The sequence below is a fragment of the Anomalospiza imberbis genome, chromosome 7, assembly GCF_031753505.1.
Source record: "Anomalospiza imberbis isolate Cuckoo-Finch-1a 21T00152 chromosome 7, ASM3175350v1, whole genome shotgun sequence".
Lineage (NCBI taxonomy): Eukaryota > Metazoa > Chordata > Aves > Passeriformes > Viduidae > Anomalospiza > Anomalospiza imberbis.
In genome coordinates this window covers 38,927,282-38,950,247 of record NC_089687.1, presented here as the reverse complement: position 1 = coordinate 38,950,247, position 22,966 = coordinate 38,927,282, and the positions used below count along the sequence as shown (strand labels likewise).

At 54.0% G+C, this 22,966-nt stretch overlaps 13 non-coding genes across 13 annotated transcripts; 6 read left to right on the top strand and 7 right to left on the bottom strand.

Annotated features, from left to right (window-relative positions):
* The first annotated feature begins 140 nt into the window (after positions 1-140).
* TRNAP-AGG (transfer RNA proline (anticodon AGG)) lies at positions 141-212 on the top strand. The gene has a single exon. It is a non-coding gene; the product is annotated as a tRNA-Pro (tRNA).
* Positions 213-544: 332 nt separating this feature from the next.
* TRNAA-UGC (transfer RNA alanine (anticodon UGC)) lies at positions 545-616 on the top strand. The gene has a single exon. It is a non-coding gene; the product is annotated as a tRNA-Ala (tRNA).
* A 2,019-nt stretch (positions 617-2,635) lies between these two features.
* Positions 2,636-2,707, top strand: TRNAP-AGG (transfer RNA proline (anticodon AGG)). Its single transcript has one exon. It is a non-coding gene; the product is annotated as a tRNA-Pro (tRNA).
* A 301-nt stretch (positions 2,708-3,008) lies between these two features.
* On the bottom strand, positions 3,009-3,080 carry TRNAA-CGC (transfer RNA alanine (anticodon CGC)). The gene has a single exon. It is a non-coding gene; the product is annotated as a tRNA-Ala (tRNA).
* Positions 3,081-15,270: 12,190 nt separating this feature from the next.
* Positions 15,271-15,342, bottom strand: TRNAA-UGC (transfer RNA alanine (anticodon UGC)). The gene has a single exon. It is a non-coding gene; the product is annotated as a tRNA-Ala (tRNA).
* Positions 15,343-15,514: 172 nt separating this feature from the next.
* Positions 15,515-15,586, bottom strand: TRNAP-AGG (transfer RNA proline (anticodon AGG)). The gene has a single exon. It is a non-coding gene; the product is annotated as a tRNA-Pro (tRNA).
* A 2,348-nt stretch (positions 15,587-17,934) lies between these two features.
* TRNAP-CGG (transfer RNA proline (anticodon CGG)) lies at positions 17,935-18,006 on the bottom strand. Its single transcript has one exon. It is a non-coding gene; the product is annotated as a tRNA-Pro (tRNA).
* A 1,751-nt stretch (positions 18,007-19,757) lies between these two features.
* On the bottom strand, positions 19,758-19,839 carry TRNAS-UGA (transfer RNA serine (anticodon UGA)). Its single transcript has one exon. It is a non-coding gene; the product is annotated as a tRNA-Ser (tRNA).
* A 254-nt stretch (positions 19,840-20,093) lies between these two features.
* TRNAA-UGC (transfer RNA alanine (anticodon UGC)) lies at positions 20,094-20,165 on the bottom strand. Its single transcript has one exon. It is a non-coding gene; the product is annotated as a tRNA-Ala (tRNA).
* A 1,352-nt stretch (positions 20,166-21,517) lies between these two features.
* On the top strand, positions 21,518-21,589 carry TRNAP-AGG (transfer RNA proline (anticodon AGG)). Its single transcript has one exon. It is a non-coding gene; the product is annotated as a tRNA-Pro (tRNA).
* A 731-nt stretch (positions 21,590-22,320) lies between these two features.
* Positions 22,321-22,402, bottom strand: TRNAS-GCU (transfer RNA serine (anticodon GCU)). Its single transcript has one exon. It is a non-coding gene; the product is annotated as a tRNA-Ser (tRNA).
* Positions 22,403-22,535: 133 nt separating this feature from the next.
* TRNAM-CAU (transfer RNA methionine (anticodon CAU)) lies at positions 22,536-22,608 on the top strand. The gene has a single exon. It is a non-coding gene; the product is annotated as a tRNA-Met (tRNA).
* A 185-nt stretch (positions 22,609-22,793) lies between these two features.
* TRNAS-GCU (transfer RNA serine (anticodon GCU)) lies at positions 22,794-22,875 on the top strand. The gene has a single exon. It is a non-coding gene; the product is annotated as a tRNA-Ser (tRNA).
* The last annotated feature ends 91 nt before the right edge of the window (positions 22,876-22,966 follow it).

Sequence of the window (22,966 nt, the reverse complement as noted above, 5' to 3'; positions counted from 1 at the left end):
GCCGGTGCCTCATGGCACGGGGGGCACGGTGGGGGCGGGCTGCACCGTGCTGCATTTTGCCAGGAAGTGCGGAAATGTCTGGGATGTCCCAGGCCAAAGGTGGGGGGTGTGGGACACGCCCCCTCCAATCTGGGCACCTCGGCTCGTTGGTCTAGGGGTATGATTCTCGCTTAGGGTGCGAGAGGTCCCGGGTTCAAATCCCGGACGAGCCCTTCTTTTGCCACACCATGGCCACAACACAACACACTGCAAACATGCCCTCACATTCCCACTCGCACTCGCCATTGCAGCCGCCGGCCCACACACTCGTGCCACACCGGCACACTACTCCTTACATGGCCTCGGGCCTGGAAAATTACTTCCCTCCTCTGCCCCACAGTTATTCCCCGTGTTCCAGCCCTCTCACCACTCCAATGACACCTAAGGCACCCGCCGTGCCTGCAATGACCTGAACCCCCTTTCCCCAGCTTGCGCGCCAGGCCAAGGCAGCAGACACAGGCCTTTTCTCGGAGGGATGAGAGCACCAGGGCACACCTTGCGTCAGGGGGATGTAGCTCAGCGGGAGAGCGCTTGCTTTGCATGCAAGAGGCCCTGGGATCAACTCCCAGCATCTCCACGTCCTTTTGCCTCTCTACACTCCTCTCTGGTGGATTCAGGGCTGCCAGAGACTCCCCAGATGCCCCACAAGGAATCCCTGGGGCTGCCTGGGACCACCTCTGGCCTGAGATTGCCTCCTGCCGCCCCAAGGCAGGCAGCAAGGAAATGCTAGTGCAGATCTCCCTCCTTACTCTTGATGCTATAGAGTGTGGAGGCAGCCAGAGTGCCTTCCCCACGGGGCTCACGGTGTCTCTTGGGGGGATCACCGGTGCTGGGGGGACCAGCCAAGTAGCAGGGGGGTGCTGGGTGCCCAAAAAGGAGAGCTCACCCGGGATTTGAATCCGGGACCGCTTGCTTCCTAAGCGAGAATCATACCCCTCGACCAACAAACCAGGCTGCCCAGGGGCTGCTCGACACTTCCTTGCTGCCAGGCAAAATGCCACTTCACGCACACACTGCCACACGGGGCCCTGCCTGCACAGGGACCCGACACACACACACCCCTACAACCCTTTACGCCCCTTCCACACCTCACACACGGCACCAACTCACACTGCCCACACTGCTCACTGCACTCCCCCTTTATCCCCCACCCCCAGCACCGCAGGACCCCATGCACGGACAGCCCCTGGCACACAGACACGGCCACTTGCTGCCACTGAGGACAAACACCACTCACAGGACATCGCCTTTGCAGGATGCCCCACAGCAAAAGCTGGCAGAAAAAAAAAAAAAGAAAAAAAACAAAAAAAACACAAAAAAAACCCAAAAAAACCCCAGCCACTCCAACTCCTGCAAGGGACGGTGAGGGTCTTTGGGGTAGAAAAGAGGGGCTGGGGGGTGGGAGATGCTGGACCTGACATGTCGTGGCCACAGCAGGAGGCACCTCCCTGCTCCCAGAGTGTGAGAGGCCACAGAGAGCCCCGGCTGCCTCATTGGGCTGCTCCAGGTGATCCAATGAGGGCCCCACATGTCTCTTTGCACACTCCACTCCCATCCAGTCACCACATGGTTTCCTCCCTGGCGCAAATGCAGGTTTCCCCTGCGATGTCTCTCTCGTCTGGATCCCTAAAGCAGCCCAAGATGGTGAGTCCAGGAAGGGACCCCGAACCAAGGTTTCCCCACCCCAGCATGAGCATCCCAGGGCCCCCTCCCTGCTCTTGTACAGAGGGTGTAGCTCAGTGGGAGAGTGCTTGTTTTCCATGGAAGGGGCCTTGAAACCCACCCCCAGTATCTCCATGTTCTTTTGCCTCCCCGGACTACTTTTTGCCAGTGCAGGGCTTCCAGAGCTCCCTTTCCAGGAAAGGCCTGGTGCTACCTCCTGGCACCTCAAGCCTCTGCAAAAATGCCCATGGCTCTTTCCCTACCTTGCCCAGAGGCTGCAGGGCACTGGAGCACTTTGTTTTCCTTCCCCACGAATCTCAGGGTGCCTCTAAGTGTGCACATCAGTGCTGGGAGGAGCAGCTGGGAAGGAGGGCTAGTGGTGCCCAAAATCTCTTCTGGGAGCTGGACCAACAAGGCAGGATGCACTGCTCTGCCAGAGATGTGGGACAGGGTGGTGAGAAGGCATCCACTCAGCAAGATGGGAAACAGTTCCACCTCCCTATGCCACTCCCCTCAGTGTCTTTTTCCTCACCTCTCCCGGGTCTGCCAAACCTGGAGAATCCCGGGTGTGTCACTGCCCCGGGGGCATCAAAACCCCTGCACGGGGCTGTGCTGGATGCCAATGACCGTCTCCTATCAGCTTCTACCGGGAACCCCAGCAAGGGCACCCCAACACTCGCAGCATGGTATCCGGGCGTTGGGTGAAATCCATTGCTGTGAGCAGGACTGAAAGCTGCGCAGGAAATCCCTACTGGATTTCGAGTCCAACGCCTTTATGTCTCGGCCGTCACACCGCCGGTGCCTCATGGCACGGGGGGCACGGTGGGGGCGGGCTGCACCGTGCTGCATTTTGCCAGGAAGTGCGGAAATGTCTGGGATGTCCCAGGCCAAAGGTGGGGGGTGTGGGACACGCCCCCTCCAATCTGGGCACCTCGGCTCGTTGGTCTAGGGGTATGATTCTCGCTTAGGGTGCGAGAGGTCCCGGGTTCAAATCCCGGACGAGCCCTTCTTTTTGGGCACTCGTCGCTAGATTCCAGACACGCGTGGGTCGACGCTGCCTTGCAGCGGGTACATGGGGGCCTGACATGGCCCAGTTATCGTCGGGATTGGTCCTCTCCTGCGTGGGGAAGGGGCTGCTGGGGCAGTAGGGGACGGCAGAGCGTGGGGTCCGTGCTGTATTTCGGCCGTGAATGGGCGGCACAGCCATGGTGCATGGAATCGCCTTTGGGCAAACCTGATGTAAAAGGAGTTTATCGTCGCCACCTCGTGGTGGAAGTGGAGGGGGGGGGGGGAAATCACAAAACACGTGGAGATGCTGGGGATTGAACCCAGGGCCTCTTACATGCGAAGCAAGCGCTCTCCCACTGAGCTACATCCCCCGTCCAAAGCGGTTTTGGAGGGCATGTTTTCGTGGTGCTACAGGGGTTGTGTTTATCTGCTAAAAGCAATGTTAGCTGAATAACAGGTGCTACAGCCACCCCACGGGATGCTGTCTGCCGGGAGCTGGGGGATGCAAGGGCTGATCATCCTACACCTGGTCAGCAAAGAGCAGCAGGGGTGCAGTCCCAAAGGAGGAGCTGTCCTAACAAAGGGTTGTATCCAAAGCCAGGGCTTTATCCAAAGGAGGGGTTTCCCCCAAAATGGAGGGGTGTCCTAGGGTGACGTTATGATGCTCTTATCCCCAGCCGTGTGTTCTCTTTATGCTGGATATTAGATTCTGTGCCTGAAAGACTGGCTCTGAGAGCGAAGGCAGGGAGAAGAAGCACGGAGTTTTGTTATCAACCTGCACTCACTCCTCCACATTCTGCTGGAACAGAGAACTTCACTGTGCTGTCTGGGCACATATGGGGCAGAACAGGGCCCTCCTTTGCTTTTTAGTTACTTTAGCTAGCTGAGGCAGTCCAAGTTTTCCCCTAACTGGTTTTCTTTCCCTTTTCTTGGATCCGTTCAAACCTGCTCTGGACTGGGACGTGGGGAAACACCGAGAGCTCGCACTTTGTGGCCTGCTCGGGGCAGCAGCCTTTCCCAGTGCCAAAGGGACTGATAAAAGAGCGACCACCTACTGGAGAGATTTTCTGAATTTGTCATATCATCAGAGCGGCAAATGAGTTTAGTCATCTGGTATTGTTCACTTCTTGTCCTGGGGAGTGCTTTGCCTGTTAAATAAACAGTTTTTTTCCACTTCTCTCTGAGGAAATTCTTCCCAAACTGATTGGGGGGAGGGGCCATGTGGGTTTGCTTTATGGAGGGGGCCCTTTTTGAAGGTTTTCTCCCAAATTTGCCCTAAACCAGGACAAGGTGTTGTATCCAAAGGAGGGTTTTTCCAGGAGTTGAACTCGGGATCTCTTGCAAATGTGCAAGACACCTATCCCTACACCAGCAATCTGGAGTGCTGCATCCCTTTTTGCCTCCCCAGCCCTACAGTTTGGATCTCGGGGTACAGCTGAGGCTGTGCTTTTCCCCAGCGCACCCACAGCCTCGAGGAGGGTTTTCCAGGCCAGCCATGCCAGGAGGCAACCCCAGGGCATTTTGATGGGACTCTGGCAGCCCTGCATCCAGCAGGGAGGAGTCCAGGGAGGCAAAAGGACACGGAGATGCTGGGGGTTGATCCCAGGGCCTCCTGCATGCAATGCAAGCACTCTTCTGCTGTGCGACATTCCCTGCTCCAGTGGTCCTTTGCTGCCAACCCTTGAAGCTCCATACTGCCTGCAGGAATTTGCCAAGCCAGGATGTGGGACCATCCCTGTTCCAATCCATGTCACAACCCCACAGATCCCAGTGTGGCTTTGGTGTGGCTTCTGATGGACAAGAGCTGCGAGTGCTGGGTAACTGGCTGCTCTTTTTTCCCATCTCCCATGGGGGTCACCAGGGTGCTGGTGCTCCTATGGGGTGCCACAGGGGCACAGTTCCAGGGCAGGACATGGGGAATTTTCCAAAACACAGTTCCTGAGGGTTGGGCTGCTGTAGCTGTGCTGGGGTGGGAAGATGAGCTGCTGCAGGAGCCCCAGCTGCTGGGGACCCCCCTTCACACAGGAAGAACAGTGCAAAGAGATGATTTGCAGACAGCAGCGAGCCTCCAATGCCGATTGTAACACATGGCTGTGCCACAGCAGAGATTTCCCCCATCCAAACTCCCTGAACTGACTGAGGGGAACTGGGAGGTTTGTTCATCCACAGCCTTTCATATCACAGAGGGGTGGAGGGGAGCAGGAAAAGGAAACATTGCACCCCATGATTTCTAGGTCTTGTAACCCCCCCAGACACCCAGCTCCTTCAATCTCACATAACCAGCGCTGACAGGAGCTACCCCACACAGCAATAACTACATCACACTGTCACTACAGGACACGAGAAAGCATGACGCGAACCACTGCTATTGTCAAGGTAAAAAGGCAAGTTTATTTTTCTGACTCCAGCATTTATAGTTTTCCAAAGGTGACAGTGGATTGGAGGGTGGAAGTGCCACCCCTCCAATGTCACTGGACAAACCACCAGTCCATCAAATTTCTCCACCTCTATGAAGGAATGCAAAGCAATAAGATATTTGCAGAAAGTTGTGTGAGAAAGTTTGCTACAAGAATGTAAACTCAGAAGGCTTTAGAAAATCTTAAAAAATCAGGGCGACATCACACTTCTCCTCTTTGTGAGGTATGCAGACACCTCTCAGCAAACGTGAATTAGCAGGTCTAGAATGTGTAATCAAACAATTCTTGAGTTTAAAACTTAGATTCCCTCCCAGGACCCTGCAAACCGTTGGGATCTGGGCTCCACTTTCATTGAGCTCTTTCCAGTCTCTCCCTGAGGGCTGCCCTCCACAGCAAAAACTCAGAGCAGAGGAGGGTGTAGGACAGCCAGGAGCAATGTCTGCTGGTGATGTGGGCTCAGGGTGACACAGTGCTGGTGGAGCCAACAGAGTTGCAGGATGCAAGTCTTGTGAGCCCCATTCCTACAGGGAGTACCAGGAGGGCCAGACCAGCATGCCTGTGCCTTTTAATTTGCTTGCTTCTTCCCCCTTGACTCACACATGTGGGCAGACTTTTATTTTCCTGTTTTATGGGATCTCCAGCCCTGGGGAAGAACCAGAGCCCTTGGCAGAGCCACTGTCTGTCTGGCTCCCTAGGTGTGGCAGGCAGGGCACTCTGAGTCCCTGCCCTGTGCTTGATCCATGGGTGTGTGGGGTGGGATATCCTCAGTGGTGCCCTCTCCTCCCTCTTATCCTGGCCATGCAGCCACTTTCTCTCCCCTTCCTCAATCTGGAAGGCTGCTCCGAGCTCCATCCAGACTGGCCTTGGACACATCCAGGGACTGGCCACACAAGTCCCATCTCTCTGCTTGCCATGCCTGCAGGTACCCAGCTCCAGGGGCTCGGTCTCTCACCTGGCTGGCTCCAGGTGTGTCCCCAAGTGCTCTGGCCAGAAGTCCTTGCCCCAGTGTGGAGGATGAGGGATCCTGCCTGCTGATGCAGCTCACCCTCCTAGCATTGCCCTCAGCCCAGTGCCCCAGTGCCGGTCTGGAATACACCTTTGGCAAGCCAGTAAAGGCACAGGTGGTGGATCTGTCTTTTCATCCTCTCCCACTGCTGTGATGCACCACGATTTTTATCTTCTCACCTGGATGTGCAGAGAAGCTGCAGATCAATGTGCTGTGTTGACCCACCAATAATCCAACCACCACCAATCCCAGCCCTACCACCAGCACCATGCTGCCTGGGGTTTCCATAGTATCACAGAATATCCTGAACTGGAAGGGACCCATAAGGATCATCAAAGTCCAGATCCTGGCTCTGCACAGACACCCCAGCCATCCCACTCTGTGCCTGAAAGGGCTGTCCAAATGCTTCTGGAGCTCTGGCAGCCTTTGGGCTGTGCCCATTCCCCGGGGAGCCTGTTCAGTGCCCCACCACCCTATGGGGAAAGAATCTTTTCCTAATCCCTAACCCTACACAGGCAAAGTCTCCATTATGAATGGTCCCACTCACTTGCAATCACAGCAATCTCCCCTTTTCCACAACAGCTCTCTGTGCTTGCTCCTCCTCAAACCTTGACTTCCCCTCTCCTTCCCACCTCATACACCCCCAGGGTGGGAAGGTACCTGTCCTTCAGGAGCCCGAGGCTACTGAATGACCACAGAGAACAGGTTTCCTCCAAGATCATGAAGCAGCTGAGAGAAGATGGGAAGTGGGCAGGAGACATAAACCTCAACAGGCATGGCCAGAGGGTGGCACCTGGGCCATACTCCAAGGCTCTTCTCAAAAATGCTTCTGCTGCTTTTGAATGCTATAGGTAGGCAATGCTGGGACGAAAACCCAGGACTCAGCTTTTTCCCTACATGTGCTTCCACCTGCTGAGCAATATATTTCATCCCTGTCTTGTTATGTAGCTCTGTGTTTCTCACTGGAGCCTTTGGCTGCATTGCCTCTACAGAAACCTGTATTTAGGGCCTGACCAGCAGGTCTGGAGGGTCCTGCCTGGGGCAAGGGCTGGCTTAGGGGGGAAAATGGTGAATTCAGGACTGATCTTGAGCTGGGAGCCAAGGGGGCACAGCTCTCAGTTGGAGTCATGGCCCCCATGGGAGACAGAGTCCCCTGACCCTCAGGATACGCAGTGCTGAAAGGCACTGAGGTCCTCATTTCCCCGACTGTCTGCACTAAGACACCACAATTTTCAAGTCAAATCAAGGAGCTGTGTAGATTTTTGTAGACATTGGGTTTTCAGGAAGAAAAAAAAAAAAAAAAAAAAAAAAAAATTAAAATCTATATAACCCCACCAGTGGAGTCATTCAGTGCAAAGCTACATAAAAATGTCATTGTTCTGTCCACCTGCTCCCTCCTGGACTGTTCGGTGCAGCAGCCTTGAGAAAGGCAGCTGCACAAGGTCCAGAGACCTACAGCTTCCCAACAAAACTTCTGCTGGAATTTCAAAGTTTTTTGTGATTTTTTAATTCAAAAATTTGCATCCTATCTCTGCAGTCAATTGCCAGAGCTGGGATAAAAATATCTGAGCAGTCTTTGGAAGAAAGACACCTCCCTTCTCCTGATGTACTGACTTCTGAGCAATTGCCATGTAAATTTTCTCCAAATTAGGAGCACCTCAGCAAAGGTCTTCTGGGCAATAAAACCAGTTGAGCTTGGTTAAAGGCTTTCAAGCTCAGCATAATCCCTCATTATAAACACTCACAAACTTTATGCAAATATTCCTATTCCTCCTTTCATCAGCTGAAAAGGTTCTGCCTGATGACCCCTGGCATCTTAAAAAGAGGCTTTACTCAATTAATGACATCTTCCAGAGACATTAGTGTCCCCTATCCATAAAGTAATTATTGTCTCTTCTTTTTCACTCTTTGAGGTCATCCATTAAACGCTGTGTGAGCTTAGCATAGGAGGCCCATCGAAAGAAGCCCATCTCCCAAAAATCCCACTTCTACCTTTTTTCCCTGACTCCATGCCCACCTCCTTAGCTCAGACCCCCAAAATATCACTGCAAAATGCAGAGTAAATGCCATTCTGAAATGTCAAACCTTCACATTCCCAGGTCCTTGAGGGAACAGACAATAAAGTGTGCTCCTGCAGGAATTTCTCCCTGAGCAGGTGCTTGCCGTGGGGCAGGAGGAGAGATTTCCAGGATAAGAAAGTTGCCTTGGGATAGGTCCTGGCAAACCACCACGTCTGTCAGCGCAGGGAAGAGCTGGGCAGCAGAAACCCTCATTTCATGTAAAAACCAAACCTCGCCAGCAGAAACAAGCTGCCTCCAGAGAAGGTCACCCCTCTAGGCTCCTAACAAGGAACAACAGAAGACTCAGGTTATGATGTAGCAAGTCTTTAATGAGAAGGAGAGTGAACCAGTTCAGAGTACAAGTGCGTTTCCAGTGCTCAATAAACAAATAGCCCCACTTTGGGACAAGCTGATCCCTACAAGGTGTCCCCTCACCCCACCACCCCATGATTATCATCTGCCATCTACAGCCTGCTAGAAGCATTTATTGCCCAGCCAGTAGCAAATGCCGTGTAGAACATGGAAATATAAAGACTTGAGTGAGATAAAGGTGTACAGAGGCATGGTCTGGAGTGACAAGCTCACATGGCTACTGTCCTCCTGGGGCAGCTGCTGGGAAACCCAGGGGCATCTCCTTAGTCCTCTCCCCCAATCCTGGTGGTGTACTTTCCTTGCCTTTCCTGACCACACCGCTGGCATGGGCAGGAGGAGGAGCCTGCTGGGGACACCCTACAGCCTGGTGCCCAAGCACAGCAGTCCTGCCTTGCCCAGCCCCCGGGAGCCCACAGGGATGCCGCAGCAGCGCAGGAAGCTCCCAACCACTGCCGACGCCGTGGATCCCACCGTGGTGTTCTGCGGGAAGGAGCTGAGGATGGGCCCGGGCAGCGTCACCACAACCGTGGGTGGCTGGATGAAGGCAGTGGAGTCCCCACAGCGGCAGAAGCAGGGCTGGTTGCAGCTGGTGGCCAGGGGCCGGGGACCACAGGAGGAGGGCAGGCACAGGTCGTAGCAGGACATAGTTTGGCAAGGATGTGCACCTGAAAGCCAGAGTTGAGATGTAAAAGCAAGGCAGAGGCCAGTCTGTCCCTGCTGAGCCCTTACACAATACCTCCTATACTAAGAGGCATGGGAGAGCAAGCTAGAGGGTGAATTTGGATGGTTTAGAAACACCAAAGTAAAGCTTCCCCCCACCTTGCCCCATAAACCACTCGGGAGAATGAGGGGAGTTTTGTTTGAGCTGTAGGTTGGTCTGGGAAAGTTGGAGACCCCAGGTGCTGGGACCAGAGAGCAGACCCACTCCTGCTCTGAGCAGGACCACCTTTTGCAAGCAAGGTGGTCACAAGATGCATGTGGTTGAAGCAAAACCCACTTAAATCAACACAACATGATCTGAGCCATCCCATCCCAAAATATAAGGGACATTTGATGCCCATCCATAAACAGGGACACATTGATCTCTGCAACCCAGGCATGTCCTGTTCGAATTTGTTTTTCTCCTTCAGCAAGGAAAATCATGAAGGATGCAACTGATTATTTGGTTGCAGACTCTGTAAGCCCTGCATCCTACAGAGTGCAAGCCCTGGCACTCTTCATTTTAGGGCAGAAATACACCCTTCCCTGATGTCTTGTGCAGCTGGAAGGGAAGAGGGAGGGGTGGTGAGGCGGATGGAGCCTGTCTTGACTTACCCAGACGGAGGTGGCAGTGGTGGCAGCTGGAGCAGGTGGTGGGGCCAAGCACTGTCCCCACAGTTTTATAGAGTGGCCCAGCCCCCCAGGGAAGTGGGTGTGTGCCTTCATCCTGAAACTCCCCAACAACCAGCAGTTTTCTCCTGGAAAGCTCCCCTGACTGATTAAGCAGTTCCTTCTTTCATCTCTCATGTCTTGCTTCCATGTAATACTGAGTAAGATTGAAATGATTTGGGCTACAGGCATTAATTACCTTCCTTCCTAAGGCCAAGGGACATTTTAGGTCTTTATGCCACAAGGCAGGAGAGTGTTTCAGCAGAATTTAGAGCAGACATATCCCCACCTTCCTTTCAGCACAACCAATTCAGCTCCCTGATGCACCTGAGATGAGACCAGAGATGTAAACAAAATGTAAGAAACATCCATTTGGATTGAAATCCTGTGCCGGGAGTCTCATGGATGGCAGGAAAGCTGAGGGGCTGCAGGAGTGAGGACATGAGCGATGTGGACACAGGGACGTGACCTACCCCAGCAGGAACAATTTGTTATGGGTTTGGATGCACTTAGAGGATTTTTTTTTTAATTCCTCACACCTGGAGTATAAGTCCTGCTTGGAAGGCACATCAGATTTTAAAAGCTGATTTTGTGCAGGGAGCTGACTTCCAAGAAGCCCCCCCCATCCCACTTTTTGGATAGGGTGGTAGCAGTGAGCCAGAAGGTCACAGGTGTCCTTCCTTGTGATGGAGTGACATAGTCAAGACAGGGTTAATTACAGTAATTACAGGCTCTGGTGTGACACTAGGGATCGAGGATTGCTCTGCTGGAAGCCTGTTAGCTACTAAACATCCCAAACATCTCAACCGGCACTTAAACGTGAATCACCCTCACAGTGGGGAGAGGGAGTTGCTGATGTGGTCCCAAGCAGGACCATGATGAGCCATCATGAGCTTTAGAGGCAAGGAAAGTTTGAAACAGGCTTTTTATTTCACACCAGCAGAGCCCAATTGACAGCGCAAACATGTCCTGCCCTGGAATAAACCCTGACAGTACTGGGACACTTACTATGTGAGCATCCTGTTAAAGATGTGCCTTGTGGGGTTTGGGGAGTCATTTGAGTTCTTGAGATGACTTGGCCACAATGGATCGGTCTGAATGGTCCCTAGTGACTCCTCTCTGGCTGCCTGTCACGGCAACAAAGCCTTTGCAAGGTTCTGAGGTCGAACTCAGATATTTTTTAACATCATTCTGGAAGGGGAAAAAAGAAATCAGGTTTTCTGAGGTTCAGCAGAGGACATGGGGTTCAGGGAGAAGCAACCTGGCAGCTCCTGGAGAAGGGCAGGATGCTGTGGGTTCATCATTCATAATCTCCTAAATGGTGACTTGGCAAGCAGGAAAAGATGAGGTTTTAGTTTAAGCTTTACTGTGCTGCTTTTTGCACCACTCTTGAATAATAAATTGGTACCACAAGTGCACCTTGGACCCCACAGCCTGAGAACAAAACCCTTCTTCTACCAATCAGGTTGGTTTTTTTTTTGTTTTTTGGGTTTTTGTTGGGTTTTGTTTGTTTGTTTGTTTTTGTTGTTTTTGTTTTTTTGTGGTTTTTTTTTTGTTTTTTTTTTTTTTTTTGTTTTTTTTTTTGTGTTTTTTTTTTTTTTTTTTTTTTTTGTTCTGTGTCTTGTGCACTCCCATTTTCTCAGGAAAACAGCCCTCCCTGGGTGACTCTCTTGCAGGCTTCCAGGCATAGGGTGGGATATTCGGAACTGCAGCCTCACTGTGTGTTTCAGTTTTGAAATCCAGTTTAAGCATTTGAAGTTCTGCTCACATTGGACCATCATGTCCTAGAATAATATTCATAGATGCAGTGATGCTTGGGATAAATGCAATGGGGCACTCAGAGGGGAAATGTTGTGAAATGTGAGCAGATCTGTGGACTGAAAGAAGTCCTTTTCCTAGAAAAGACAGCAGGAGAAACAAAAGGCACATGTTAGGAAGTTAAAATAATCAGATCTTTGTAGTGATTGAATTTTTAAAAAGGAAAAACAGCAGGAGAAAGGGCAGATATTTGGGAGATAAACAAAGAGTGAATTTTCCAATTCATATTCATTTCAGGGAATGAGCACTTTCTGCTTGAGATGTGACTTTCTCTGGATGAACCTCAAACCTGAGAAAATTTCACCAAACGAAACATGTCAGATCCATTTTCTTAACTTCTGCATGGATCCAGGATGTGTGGTCACCTCAGCACTGCCCCTTCCTGCAGGTAAGGACACAAAAAGCATGGCCCAGGATCAATAATCCATGTTTCCCTTCCTATCACCAGTCCCAGTAGCATTTTGCATTTTGATTTCCAATGACCCAAGGGCTGGATGTATCTGAGACTGACTGGATGGTGGGAGCTTGCCCCTGTCCTAAAATTTCTCCTGAAAGCCAAAGGCATGGGCACATCTTGGAGCAGCAACAGACCTACAGCATCCCATCTCCAAGGAATGTCTGCATCCAGGGCGTTCACTCAGGGCTTGCCTCCTGGCAGCAGGACAGTCAGGGACCACTCCCAGATGGCTGATGGATGAGTGGGACACCCCAGTGCCAGAAGGCACAATCTTGATGCAGCCAGACCCAGGCACAGATCATCCTGGCTGCCTGTGTCCTTGCCAAAGCAGACTTGGGGTGCTCCGGGGCCACTCTGTGCAGCCCAGGGAGCCCAAGGGGTGCCAGTGGAGAGACCCAGGCTCCAGCTTCCAGGCACTGTCCCGGGGCTGCAGATGATCCAGCTCCATGCTGCCAAAGGTTTCCTGTAATTGCCAGGTCCCTGGGTGGGCTGATGCCCCACAGCACCCCTGACAGTGGCACATTCCCTTCAGGAGGACTCGTCACCACTCACCAGGACAGGGACATGTGTGTGCGCCAGGGCAGGGTTGAAGGGTGTACCAAGGGAATCAGTGGGGATCCTCTCCTGGCTGCCTGTGCCTTGCAAGTCCCAGGTCCCATCCTACCCCCTGCCATACCTCTGCACCCACCACCCCAGTCCATTTCATCATCTCCAGCTGCAAATTGGTTTCTGTGCAGGGCTGGACCCAAACTAATGCATTTTTCCCAGGAAATCTCACACAGATCCCTTGCAAGGCACCTGGCTGTTCAGGCAGGGACATCCCCCTTTCCTGGCGTTGCAGACCTGGACAAGCACCACAGCATCTCATGGCAGTGGAATGGGATGGGGTCACTGTTTCCCAGCAGCCTGGTCATGGTTTCTGGCTCAGGAGATGCTGATGAAGGGAAGCAGCTTCTCACTGGTCCTCAGGGACATCTTCCCAAGGCATGGGAAGGAAATGTAGCCACAGTGAAGGTCAAAAAGGTGTGGGCAACTAAGCCTGAGCATCCTCACCTTGCTTTGAAGCCATGGCATTGCTTGGTCACATCCTCATCAGTGGAAAGGAGTAGAGGGGAGAATGGGAAAGCACTGGCAAGACTGGCATGATACCTTTCCCCAGGTGCCTCAAAGCCCAGACTGCCAAATGCAGGGCTTTCCTCTCTGCAAGACCACTGAGATTCCAGAAGCAGTTTTACCTCTTTCCTCTTCATCTTGCCATTGGTCATGCTTTCCTGTCTCCAGGAATCTCCACTGTGAGCACTGCTCCAGGCACAGGAGAGAGGTGCCAGTGCACAGTAGCTATGCCATCCCCAGAACAAGCACCTCTGGGACATGCCACAGACATCCAGGGCGGCATCCCTGAGAATGCCCAAGGATGGCCAGTCCTAACCTTCCCTGCCTACAGTTCAATACTCCTGGAGAAGAGGCAATGGGATGGCAGGAGAGAGGCTGGCAGGTGGGCTCAGGCACCCTGCTTTCATGGGGCATTGCACAGAAGGGCCACACCAGTCCCTGAGCTACCAGGAGGAGGCTCAGCCCATGGGAGTAGCAGTCCAGGAGCAGGTGTAACGTGTATTTAACACAGGAGAGCAAAACACAGAGAGCAGGAAGATATGGGGCAAGCTGCACAGAATGATGTCTTGCAGGGGACCCAACAAGGGTGGGATCCAAACCCACACATGCGGAGCACAATCGATTAGCAGTCCATCACCTTAACCACTCAGCCACCTCATCCTCTTTGGTGGGAGTGCTTTTTAGCAAAATTTGTTTTAGCAAATTTTTTTCTTTGGTCCTTTCTTGCACACAGCAATACTGGAGCTGGTTTTTCAGGGTGTCCTTTGGTGAGCAAGGCTTGGCAGGCAGAGCCCTGGCAGCCCCTGTCACAGCAGGGCAGGGAGACAAGCAAGTATTTGTGATTCATTTGCCCCTCTCCCTCTTCCCTTCTGTGTCCATGGGGTGGCAAAGGGTAACATGGCATTTATTGTTGCCATGAAAACACATGCACCAGGCATCTCCATTACGCACCCACACCCAAATTGTGTCCAGAGGGTTTTCTTATGTGATTCCACACCAGTGGTGCAAAGTAATAGGGAAGATGGGAGGGGTCCAGACAGCATATATTGTATCTCTTATTTCCCAAATTTCCTGGTTTCTGGAAACAGTTTAGGCCAACTCTCCAATGTGAAGTGAGAAGGGAGAGGAAGCAGAAGGAAACATTTTATACCCAGAGTAGAGTCACGGGGGACAGAGAACTGGGGCCTGACAGGGGACAGAGAGCTGAGGACTGACGGTGCTTAGTGCAGGACAAGGACGCCCAGCAGTGCCCCCAGTTTGGGACAGGGAGGAAAAATACTCCCCCAGGCTGAGGCACCACTGGGAGTGGAACCCAGAATCTCCTGTTTACTAGACAAGTGCTTTGACCAGCTGAGCCATGACATCCACTGGCCCTCCTGGCACTGAGTGCTCTTTAAAACACCTGACCCTCTGCCTACCTCTCTGCCCACAGGTTTGGGGTTCCCCAGCTGCAAACACCATCTCTTTTTGCTGCTGGGAACACTCCCGGTGCTGACCCAAGGCCCTGGCACAGGGAGCCCAACACATCCCGTAAGTACCACCCGCTGGTTTGGCGGTCCCCAGATCCTACAGTGACATGCTGCCCCCTCCCCTTGCCCAGGCAGAGCTGTTCCAGCTGCCACCCTACACTGCCCAGAGGTGACAGCTATAGTCTCATCTCCCTTTCTGGCTGCTCCCCCCATCACCAAGAGTCACACAAAGACAATAGTCACCCCAAGAGACACCGTGAGCCCCGTGGGGAAGGCACTCTGGCTGCCTCCACACTCTATAGCATCAGGGTAAGGAGGGAGATCTGCACTAGCATTTCCTTGCTGCCTGCCTTGGGGCGGCAGGAGGCAATCTCAGGCCAGAGGTGGTCCCAGGCAGCCCCAGGGATTCCTTGTGGGGCATCTGGGGAGTCTCTGGCAGCCCTGAATCCATCAGAGAGGAGTGTAGAGAGGCAAAAGGACGTGGAGATGCTGGGAGTTGATCCCAGGGCCTCTTGCATGCAAAGCAAGCGCTCTCCCGCTGAGCTACATCCCCCTGACGCAAGGTGTGCCCTGGTGCTCTCATCCCTCCGAGAAAAGGCCTGTGTCTGCTGCCTTGGCCTGGCGCGCAAGCTGGGGAAAGGGGGTTCAGGTCATTGCAGGCACGGCGGGTGCCTTAGGTGTCATTGGAGTGGTGAGAGGGCTGGAACAAAAAGAAGGCAAAAGAAGGGCTCGTCCGGGATTTGAACCCGGGACCTCTCGCACCCTAAGCGAGAATCATACCCCTAGACCAACGAGCCGACCTGCGCGCTTCTTCCCGCGCCCCGCCCTCACCTGGCCCGGCCCGGCCGCTGCGCGGACGCCGCTGCCCGGGCACCCCAGCCCGGGGCCGCTCCCTGCGCACGGCCCGCGCCCGCAGCCCCGCCGGGACACTGCGCCATCAGCGCCACGCACATGGCACCCCCACACATCCCGGACGCCCGCACCTCCGCACCCCGCCCCGCACCCCGCCGGAGGCACCACTCTTCCCCCGCTGGACCGTTGGTGCTGTGATGGCCGAGTGGTAAAGGCGTTAAACTCGAAATCCAGGAGGGATTTTCTGAGCAGTGTTCGAATCCTGCTCACAGCGATGGGTTTTACCTGATATCCCCATTCGGAGTCCCGGGAGGAGCTTGAAGCAGCGAGCGTCATGCATGAGCAGCCAAGTCTTGCCCTAAGCCCTTACCTCTCTTCTCTCTCGGGTGGGCTTCTACAGGATTTGCATGCTGGAGTTGGAACATCCTGAGGATCCCCTCAGCGTTATTACTCCTCATAGCCCTGTCCCATATCTGTGGGATATATTAGTGCAGTGTAGCCCGCCTCATTTGTGTGGGTGTCAAATTTGCGTTTATAAGTCCTGGATTCAATTGTTGTGTGTAAATCTGCTTATTTGGCACCCACTACCCTCCTCCTTCTGAGCTGCTGCTCCCCCTAGCATCGATCTTCACCCCAAGAGATGCCCTGAGCCCCGTGGGGAAGTTAAAAAAAGGTCTCCTATGTTCTGCAGCCTCCAGGAGATTTTTACCCAACCTTGGCACAGCACCAAGCCTTTCCTGGGCAGCTCTGGCAGCCTTGCAACCAGCGGAGAGGTGGCTGAGAAGGCAAAAGGGCATGAAAATGCTAAGGGTTGATCTGAGCCACATCTCTCTCCCCCAGCAGCATCTTGCCACCAGCCCTTTAGAGTCTGCTTTTCCCACAGGGATGTACCCAGCCAGCAAAGGTCACCCTCAGTGCTGGACATGGTGGGTGGCCAAAAGTAGAGGTTGTCTGGAACCCACAACTTCTTGCACCCAAAGCAGGAATCACACCTCTAGACCAACTAGCTGGGATGCACCCCTTCTGTCTCCCACTCTACTTCTCCCAGACCCTGTTGGGGGTTTGGGGGTAGCCGGGGCTCTCTGTGGCCTCTCACACTCTGGGAGCAGGGAGGTGCCTCCTGCTGTGGCCACGACATGTCAGGTCCAGCATCTCCCACCCCCCAGCCCCTCTTTTCTACCCCAAAGACCCTCACCGTCCCTTGCAGGAGTTGGAGTGGCTGGGGTTTTTTTGGTTTTTTTTTGTGTTTTTTTGTTTTTTTTCTTTTTTTTTTTTTCTGCCAGCTTTTGCTGTGGGGCATCCTGCAAAGGCGATGTCCTGTGAGTGGTGTTTGTCCTCAGTGGCAGCAAGTGGCCGTGTCTGTGTGCCAGGGGCTGTCCGTGCATGGGGTCCTGCGGTGCTGGGGGTGGGGGATAAAGGGGGAGTGCAGTGAGCAGTGTGGGCAGTGTGAGTTGGTGCCGTGTGTGAGGTGTGGAAGGGGCGTAAAGGGTTGTAGGGGTGTGTGTGTGTCGGGTCCCTGTGCAGGCAGGGCCCCGTGTGGCAGTGTGTGCGTGAAGTGGCATTTTGCCTGGCAGCAAGGAAGTGTCGAGCAGCCCCTGGGCAGCCTGGTTTGTTGGTCGAGGGGTATGATTCTCACTTAGGAAGCAAGCGGTCCCGGATTCAAATCCCGGGTGAGCCCTCCTTTTTGGGCACCCAGCACCCCCCTGCTACTTGGCTGGTCCCCCCAGCACCGGTGATCCCCCCAAGAGACACCGTGAGCCCCGTGGGGAAGGCACTCTGGCTGCCTCCACACTCTATAGCATCAAGGGTAAGGAGGGAGATCTGCACTAGCATTTCCTTGCTGCCTGCCTTGGGGCGGCAGGAGGCAATCTCAGGCCAGAGGTGGTCCCAGGCAGCCCCAGGGATTCCTTGTGGGGCATCTGGGGAGTCTCTGGCAGCCCTGAATCCATCAGAGAGGAGTGTAGAGAGGCAAAAGGACGTGGAGATGCTGGGAGTTGATCCCAGAGCCTCTTGCATGCAAAGCAAGTGCACTCCTGCTGAGCTACATCTCCCTGTGCAACAGCAAGGGGAGTTGGCCAAGTGCCCTCGCCCCACTCTGCCCCCACGGCTCCAAACCCGACTGTCACAGGCTGCACTGCACTCTTCCCATTGCTGCTTCCAAGGCGCTCCTCCTGGTTTAAGGAGGTGCCACACAAAAACTGTGCCCATCGCTGCTCTGCAGGCACTGCTTCCCGCCCTCCACCCCCGCCCTGGTTCCACCACATCCCAAGGCACCCTGGGTGCCCAAAAAAAAGGGCTCGTCCGGGAGTTGAACCCGGGACCTCTCACACCCGAAGCGAGAATCATACCCCTAGACCAACGAGCCAACACACTACAAGGGTAGGAGAAAACCCTTTTTTTAGTTTAAGTACTCACAGAACTGCCTGGGGTGGCATGGGCTCTGTGGCAGCTGTTTGTCTCTGATGGATGGACACCATGGAGAGGTCACCCTTGTTCTTTCCTGGCTTTGGGGATGTCACCTGGGCATATGTCACAGGTTGCTCTGGAATGCCAGAGACTGGAATGGCGGAAACAACTCAAACAATGCTCTATTTCCCAAACCATCAGAGTTAAATGAAGAAAAAGGGGTCACACTGCTTTTGATGTTGAATAAAGCTGAAACCAGCCTGACTCATCAACCTCAAATTTAAACATCCTGATAGTGAGATGAAGATATGGTAGATCTGGTAAAATATCTGGATAAAGGAACAAACAAGTAATATTACTGATAACTTTATTATAGCTGTTGAGCTGACACAGCTGGCCTGGACATATCTGGCTCACCAGAAAAGTCCATTCTTTTATAGTATAAAAGTCCCAAATTTGAATGGCAGGATTTTCTGACAGATCCTTTCTTGAAGTGTATGTGTGGAAATTCCCCCCTGGGGTGGAGACACTCCTCAAGGTCACTCCTTAAGGCTGAGCACAAGAGATTTGCCCCCAGTCATTGGTTATTCTGGGTGAGAAATATCAACCTTTACTTAATAATTTGTTTTGGCAGGTTTAATATATTTGCTTTAATATAATTGTTTCAATATTCCTTCACAGTGCACTATATTGTGATAGTTGTTATAGCACCTGTATTTTGTAGTAAATGATTCTGATTAATATTTTTTTTGTCTAATCGTAATAAATAATATGTATTTGTGTAAGTATTTATTTTAATATTTATTTTTAATCCTGCAGGATAAAGCTGTATAAAGTTTCTACTACACCTATACAATATTTTAGAGATGAACTGGAAAATCTGGGGCTAAGGTTGGATCCAGCTACACCCAGGCTCCTCTCTGAAAAGTTTAGAAAGCCAGGGGTTCCTCTCTGCACCTCATGATTCAATGGGAATTTCTAAACTTTGTCGGAAGCTCCCACTCTGCCCAGCACAGCATGGCTATAGGCTGTGTCTGCCTGATTTTAAAAATGGGGCCACGAGGAACAGGGGGGTCAGGAGAATCCCCAGAGAAGGAGAGCCCAGGCAGGGGATGTAGCTCAGTTGGAGAATGCTTGCTTTGCATGTAAGAGGCCCTAGGTTCATCCCCCAGCACCTCCAGCTTTTTTTTTCCCTCCTCAAAATCACCTCCTCCACAGGCCAATGATGATAAACTTGCATCTGCCTCTGGAAGGGCTCCCCAAAGGTGAGGGATGCACCATGGCAGAGCTTCCCCCTGAGGCTGCAGTGGCAGCATGGCCTCCACTGCCCTGACAGCTATTTCCCAACCCAGGAGGGAACCAGCCCTGGCCATGGCTGAGCTGTGCCTGTGCCCATAGGCACTGGGCAACACTGTGCTCCTGGCAGTGATGGGACCATCCCATCCCAGGGGCCACCCAGCTAGGGAGGCTGCCTTTGCCCGGTGTGCCGGGCAGTGCCTCCCCGTCCTTGCCCTGACACCGTAGAGACCACACCTGGCCACAGATGCCCAAAAGGAGGGGTGATACAGGAGCTGAGCCTAGAGTCCACAAGCCCACCCAATGCAAGAGCACTGCCCCTTCCCTGTCCACTGCTCTCCAGGGATCAAAATCCTGAGGGAAGGAGTCAGTCACCCTGGCACCCAACCCCATCCAGCCATGGGTAAAACCCATTGCTGTGAGCAGGATTCAAACCTGCATAGGGAATCCCTATTGGATTTCAAGTCCAATGCTCTCACCCCTCAGCCATCACAGCCATTGGTACCCCTCAGTCAGGTGGCAACAAATGGGGACACCCCACTTTGCCTCAGGTTATGCCATCCCCCAGCCTGGTGTGGGGCTCTGGTCAGCCCCAGTACCCACACCTGGAGGGTTGAGAAAAGGGAACATACAGGAATATTTACTGATGGCTGGAAAAAATTCAGGTGCCTTGGCCATGAGACAGGCAGCACAGGAAAGCATCCTCCAAGGATGCCCAGGGATACAGCAGCTCTCGTAGGGGAAAAGACATGGAGATGCTGGGGGTTGATCCCAGGGCCTCTTGCATGCAAAGCAAGTGCTCTCCTGCTGAGCTACATCCCCCTGAGCAAGGCTGGGAGACAACCTGGCTGGGTCCCCTCATCCCTGGGGCACACACATGCCAGCCTTGGGGGGTCCATCTTGCCCACCCAGCCAGGAAGGGGAACCCAGCCCTCTGTGCCAGAGTCCTGGTTATGCTGCAGTCCCATGTGCCAGACAAAGAAGTTAGGTGGGGTCATCGAGGAGCTGAACCCAGGACCTCTCACACCTTAAGTGAGGATCATGCCCCAGATCTGTGCCCCCCAATTCTGGAAGTTGAGGAGGGTGGCCGATGTTGCCTTTTGCCCCTTGGCACAGCTTGGAACAAGGAAATCATCTTACGGTGCCCAGGAGGTGGGGCTGGTATTTGGAGGTGTCCATGGTGCATAACTTCCCTGGATCCAGTGGCCACAGGGGCAGGTGGACCATGAAGACAGCAGGGACTCTTGGGCACCACCCTGTCCTTGCATAAGGGCATGTACCTCAGTGGGAGAGCACTTGCTTTGCATGCAAGAGGCCTTGGGATCAACCCCCAGCATCTCTACGTTATTTTGCCTCTCCAGACCCCTCCCTGTTTGTTGTGGGGCTGGCAGAGCCCCCCACAGACCCCCCCGCCCAAAAGCACTGGTACTACCTGAGGGCATGGCAGGCCCAGGAGTGGGGGGACAGCAGTGGTGCACAGTAGGTGCCACACCTCATGCCCTCGAGCTGCCCTACCCATCCTGCTGAGCCCTAAGCTGCAGTGACTGGAGGGGAACAACCGGAAGACCCCAGAGGGCTCTGTACTTCCAGAGAAAAACAGGACAGGCTCTGACCAAAGCAACAATTCCTCTAGGAGTGAGACCCATGTCTCATCACACCTTAAGGTGTAAACACACTGCAAACCTGCATTGTTGGGCACCTTGGCCCCACTGCCCTGGGCTTGCGTGGGTCCCAGCTGGCCTGCCAGTAAAAAGAGAGAACCTCATCCCCGGGAGGATATCCCCTGACCCCAGAGTGAGTGGTCCATGACTCCCTGCCCTCTGATGCTACTTATTCCTTGATAGCAGGAGGGGAAAAATAACAGGCCATGACCACCAGGAGTCCCATCCAGGTAGGTAAAACCCATTACTGTGAGCAGGATTCACAGCACCAACGGTCCAGCGGGGGAAGAGTGGTGCCTCCGGCGGGGTGCGGGGCGGGGTGCGGAGGTGCGGGCGTCCGGGATGTGTGGGGGTGCCATGTGCGTGGCGCTGATGGCGCAGTGTCCCGGCGGGGCTGCGGGCGCGGGCCGTGCGCAGGGAGCGGCCCCGGGCTGGGGTGCCCGGGCAGCGGCGTCCGCGCAGCGGCCGGGCCGGGCCAGGTGAGGGCGGGGCGCGGGAAGAAGCGCGCAGGTCGGCTCGTTGGTCTAGGGGTATGATTCTCGCTTAGGGTGCGAGAGGTCCCGGGTTCAAATCCCGGACGAGCCCTTCTTTTGCCTTCTTTTTGGGCATCACCACCCTGCTCTCGCCTGGCCGGTGCAGAGCCCGACGGGACCCGGACATCGATTTTTACCCCTCAGGGATACCCGTAGAGCTTTGAGCTTAGCGTGGCACACGGAGCGTCAGAGGGAGCTGTGCCCTGTCCCTGGAGTCCCAACCCATTGGTCCTCCAGAGTGACCCTATTTTTTGCCTTTTGCACACTTTGCTGCATCTTTTTCCCAGTAACAATGAACGGGCATAATTACCAAGGACTCTGATGGGAAAAACCCTCCTATACCTTCTCTGCCTGCTCTCCCCACAGTATCCAGGGTATCCATCCACGGTCTCACACTTCCTTTGTCCCAGTTTACTTCCCTATTGCACTCTAGGTTTTGGAAGGTTATCGCCTGACTGCTCAAAAGCCACTTTCAGCAGTAATCGCTCATGTAAGGATTTCTAAGTTCTTTCTTCTCTATGAGTCTTGGATAGAGACTTCCCACCCCTCCACATAAGGACCTTGGCTGGCCCTTTAGACACTATGTCAATTTCTTCTGCCATCCCCTTCCCAAAATCTCCAGGGCACGGGTGACTTTTGATCCTGCGGAGGATGCAGATGCCAGTGTAGACCAGGCACTTGCTGGTACCATTTCCCCTCCCGCCCCCGCCGAGTTCCCGTGTGCCGCAAGAATCCGAGCCCACCTCGAGGTTCCGCAGTTCACTCCGCGCGGCAGCAAAATTCCGACGAAGGTGGGATTCGAACCCACGCGTGCAGAGCACAATGGATTAGCAGTCCATCGCCTTAACCACTCGGCCACCTCGTCTCACTACAGAGTCTGCCGCCCCCTGGTGGCCTGACGCAGCCGCCGCAGCCCCTTCCCGCCCTGCCCCGGGGCCCGTCCCGGTCTCGTCACTTGCTCACCCGCTGGAGGCCCAATACCAATGTTTCTGGTCAGCGCCCTCTTAGCGCAGTAGGCAGCGCGTCAGTCTCATAATCTGAAGGTCCTGAGTTCGAGCCTCAGAGAGGGCAGCTTTTTAGGGTCTTTTTTTGTTTCCCCGTGGTCACGCGAGGTGGCTCCGCAGAGCGCCCGGCGCGGACACTACCGAGGCTTTCGTCCGGCCCCCGCGGCAGGCGGCTCCCAGGCGATCGGGCTCTTAAAGGCGCGAACAGGCCTAAGGCACGGGACAGACCGATGAAAACGCAGCACTCGGTGGGACGAGGTGGCCGAGTGGTTAAGGCGATGGACTGCTAATCCATTGTGCTCTGCACGCGTGGGTTCGAATCCCACCCTCGTCGGGATTTTGCTGCTGCCCCGGGTCCTCCATCCACAGATAAACACAATGCGAGAGGCCGGGAGCGAAACCAGCCCCCCGCACTGGTATCCCAG